The sequence below is a fragment of the Rhinolophus sinicus genome, linkage group LG01 (genome assembly GCF_036562045.2).
Source record: "Rhinolophus sinicus isolate RSC01 linkage group LG01, ASM3656204v1, whole genome shotgun sequence".
NCBI classification, from domain to species: domain Eukaryota; kingdom Metazoa; phylum Chordata; class Mammalia; order Chiroptera; family Rhinolophidae; genus Rhinolophus; species Rhinolophus sinicus.
The window spans coordinates 167,534,828-167,539,638 of record NC_133751.1 but is presented as its reverse complement, the minus strand read 5'-3'; the positions used below and the strand labels follow the sequence as shown (position 1 = coordinate 167,539,638).

At 32.7% G+C, this 4,811-nt stretch overlaps 1 pseudogene; it reads left to right on the top strand.

Annotated features, from left to right (window-relative positions):
- The first annotated feature begins 636 nt into the window (after positions 1-636).
- On the top strand, positions 637-1,121 carry LOC109458145 (large ribosomal subunit protein eL24; annotated as a pseudogene).
- Positions 1,122-4,811: the final 3,690 nt, after the last annotated feature.

Sequence of the window (4,811 nt, the reverse complement as noted above, 5' to 3'; positions counted from 1 at the left end):
AAAACAATAAAACATAATCTTATTTTTTAGAACTTCAATATACAATTCCGGAGACAAGGCATCTATCAAAATGAAGATACACATAGAACCAAGCAAATGAAAGTGATATAATATGAAGAGTTTGATAAAAGATATATTAAATCAATAGATTGTTTAGTACTCGGGTATACGAAGAAAGAAAATTCAGATATCTGATAAAAAGAGGATATTAAAATATAATTTTTAGAAGTGGCTGTTTCCAGTTATTTAATATGATGCTGATAATATTTTTATTTGTAAAAGCAAAAATTCAAAACATATCTTTGACATTTTCTATTTATTCCTCATAATGTCATTTTACCATTCCCTTTTTAAATTATAAAATGATTCAATAATTCAACAGAATATATTATGTAACTTAGTATAATATAACAGAGTATATTATTATGTAACTTAGACATACATATTAACCAAAATTGCAAAAATCATGCAAATCCTACCAAATATTGCAAAACCAAGAAAAACACATTAAAAATTATGTAGTGGGAAAAATGTAGCCTCATAAAGCAATCTTCTAGATGAAAATGCCATGCAGTGGTGGGTCTCAGAAAATTACCCGCCAGCGACCATTTTTCCTTCTTCTTGGGAGCTGCAGCCATGAATGTCGAGCTGTGCCATTTTAGTGGGTACAAGATCTACCCCGGAGGCGCTACACCAGAACAGGTGGGAAGGTTTTCCAAAATCTTAATGCAAAATGTGAGTCGGCGTTCCTTTCCAAGAGGAATCCTCGACAGATAAACTGGACTGTCCTCTACAAAAGAAAGCACAAAAAGAGACAGTGGGAAGAAAATTCAAATAAAAAGAATCTGCTGTGCAGTCAAATTCCAGAGGGCCATCCATCACTGGTGCATCTCTTGCTGATACAATGGACAAAAGGAATCAGAAACCTGAAGTTAGGAAGGCTTAACAAGAACAAGCTGTCAGGGCTGCCAAGGAAGCAAAAGAGACTAAGCAAGCATTTATTAATAAAAAGAGCAATGGCTGCTGCTAAGGCTCCCACAAAGGCAGCACCTAAGCAAAAGATTGTGAAGCCTGTGAAGGTTTCTGCTACGCGAGTTGGAAAATGCCAGGTTGGCAGATGAAAAATTTAAATAAAGATCTGACTATTAAAAAAGAAAGAAACAAAGAAAGAGAGAGAGAGTGAGAGAAAGAGAGAGAGAGAGAGAAAGAAAGTAAATTACCTGCCAGCAAGTAATATACTTACTAAATAAAATATGCATTATCTGAAGTGGAAAGATGCATACCTCCTTTGTATCAGTTGATTTGGGAAGTGGAATGAGCAGGGCTCTGCCTACACTCCACGGACTTGATGGGATTCCAATTGTAGGAAACCGTGTTATGCAAGAACATAGACAAACCATACTTGCAGAAATCAGCAAAAGTTGTGGCCTCAGATAATTGACCCCTTGCTTTGCAAAAACCAATCATCTTAGGATAATGCCCCATGACACCCCCTCCCAAACTGGAATATCCTAACAACTAACTAATTCAGAAAAATCAAACTAATTTAGTAAAAGATGATGATAAAATGATTTAGCATAGAATCATGCAAAGATTCAATAATGAAAAAAGTGGACTAAGGAGCATAAGAGACTATTAATAGATGAAGATGTTTACCATAAGTAATATATCCATTTAACAGATGAGTATTAAAACCAAATGTTTCTCATGAATACAAAAAAAAAAATCAATAGAATTATGCTTCCATATACATTGGCAGGTACCATATTCACTTTATGAAACAGGAACTATAAAAGGACTTGATAAGTTACAAAAATAGTCACAAAAAAACAAAATATAAAACAAAAACAAGCATAATTTGAAGCAAAAAAAACCCACCTATTTGAAGTCATTAGTGAACAACCAAGAAAGTCAATAGTTGAGGAGCCAATTAATTAACAAAGAGAATCACATTGAAGTGCGCTGGATCTTTTCACAGCCTTTCCTCCCTCCCCCTAGAGAATATGACCATTTATGAAGAATAGAGGTTAACAGAAAATAGATTAAAGTTTAAGACAGTCTTACTAGACTACAGAGATTTTTTAAAATGGCCTTGAAAGTAAGTACAGAGGGTGCCAAAAAAAGTATACACATTTTAAGAAAGGAAAAAAAAAAACTATTAAAATTGTAATATTCAATATATACCAATAACAAAAGATGAATACAAGTCATGTTTGACTTCTGCAATTACAAGAGGTGCTCAGTGGTTACCATCAACATCCAGACACCTCTGATTATGTCAAACTACTGCTTGAGCAACATTGGCCCTCTCTTAAAATGTGCATACATTTTTTTTTTGCATCCCCAGTATATGTGCATCATTACCTTCTCTACTCTCCCCTCCGATATGATACTTTCACTATAATCCCTTGTTATTTCAGATTAAAGACTTTTATTTATTTGTTTGTTTTTAATTGAAAAGTGAATCCTATCTCTTTTTCTCAGCTTTTTGTTCTATTTTACTTTTAAACTCACTTTGCAACAATTTTCACACAATTCACTTCCTAAATTACATATTCTCATTTAACACGGCATTCAGTGCATTAACCCAAAGGACTAAAAAGCAATGAGACTGTCAAAAAAACCAAGATTGGGTCATATCCTAGGTAGATTTATCTTCCAGGAATCCTCAATTCACATCACTTAAATCACTTTCTTTGGACTTTTAATGTGGCCTCCACTGATATTTGTCTTTATTCTCAAAAGAATGTCCCAGAAAATGTGAGAGGAAAAGATAGCTTTTCAACCACAGGGTGATTGGGAGAGTAGTAAGAGGGATCCATGCAGACCTTAATAAATTTTCTACAGCAGAGGCTGCTACACTTTCCTAAATCTGCACCATCATTGAGGTCTTCTCCAGTCTTTCACCCTGTGTCTAATATCTCATGTGAGGGCCTGGTGATGTCTGTGGTAAAATATCTGCAAGTCAGAACAAATTTCCCCAGAATATAAAAATGAATTCTTCAAGTCAGTAAGAAAAAATATAACACAATAGGGAATAAGAAATAAGATGAAAAATCCACTTAGAAAAAGTATATAAATACACATTAGTCAGAGCAAATATACATATTAGTCCACAATGAGGTAGCATTATATACATTCCAGAATTGCTAAAATGAGAAAGTGTATTCATTAAAGATGTATACAAAACAACTCATAGCAGCTTTGTTTATCACATCCAAAAAAATGAAAACAAAATAATTTCAACATTATAATTCTTCAAAAAATATAGTATAACCAAATAATTCATTACTAAACAGAAGTACTATAATATTTAGCAAAATTAATCAATGACACTTGAAGTCAGGAACGTGGTTACTTTGGGCTTAGGAGGAATAAAGGTACAAAGAAGACTACTTAGGTGCTACTAATGTATATCTAAATCATACATATTTTTCTACACAACTTATAAACATTCCTCAAGCAATAAACTTTACAGAATGTGCATTATACTTCAGCAAAATTTTATAGAAAAGGTTTAATTAATTGCCATTTTGTATATAAAAAGATCACAAAACAGAAATATAAGGACAGAGAGACTATATAATGAGTCATCAGAAAATCTGAACAGAGAGTCCAGAAATAAACCCATGAATAAACAGTTACCTGATGTTTCACAAGGGTTTCAAGAATACACAATCAAGAAAGTATAGTCTCTTCAATAAATGGTGTTGCAAAAACTGGATATCCACATGCACCAAAAAAAAAAAAAAAATGGACTTCTACCTTACACATACATAAAACAAACTCAAAATTCATTAATGACTTAGGTATAAGACTTGAAACTGTAAAATTCCTAGAAGGAAACTTAGGGGAAAATACCTTGACATTGGCTTTGGTAATGGTTTCTTGGATATGACACCAAAAATACAGGCAGCAAAAGCAAAGCTAAAGTGGAACATATCAAACTAAAAGCCTTCTGCACAGCAAAGGAAACAATCAAAAGAATGAAAAGTCAACCTATGGAATAGGAGAAAATATTTGTAAACCATATATCTGATAAAGGGTTAATTTCTAAAATATATAGGGAACCTCTATAAGGTACTAGCAAAACAGCAAATAATCAATTTAAAAAATGAGCAAATGACTCAAATAGACATTTCTCCAAAGAAGACATACGAATGGCGAACAAATATATGAAAAGATGCTCAACATCACTATATATTAAAAACAAATATATGAAAAGATGCTCAACATTACATATATATATATATATATAATATATATATATATATATATTATATATATATATATATATATGTAAAATGGAATATTATTCAGCCTTTAAAAAAAGAAGGAAATTCTGCCTTTTGCAACAACATGTTGAACCTGGAGAGCATATGCTAAGTGAAATAAGTCACCCTCAGAAGAAAAAATACTGCATAATTATATTTATAAGACATAAAGAGGTATCTATAATAGTCAAACTCATGGAAGCAAAGAATATAATCGTGGTTGACAGAGGCTGGGGATGTGGGGGGTGAAGCTGGGGATTGTTGTTCAATAGGTATAAAGTTTCAGTTATGCTAGATGAGTAAGTTCTAGAGATCTGTATAGCACAGTGCCTATAATTAACAGCAAGGTATTGTTCATTTCAAAAAAAATTAAGAGCGTAGATCTCAAGATAAGTGTTCTTGCCAAAAAACAAACAATGCAAAGGGACGCAATGTTGGCAAGCGTTGGGTACATCTATTGCCTTGATTGTGGTTTTGGTTTCATAGGCTTTTGAGTCCAAACTCTTCAAATTGCATACATCAAATATGTGCATTTCT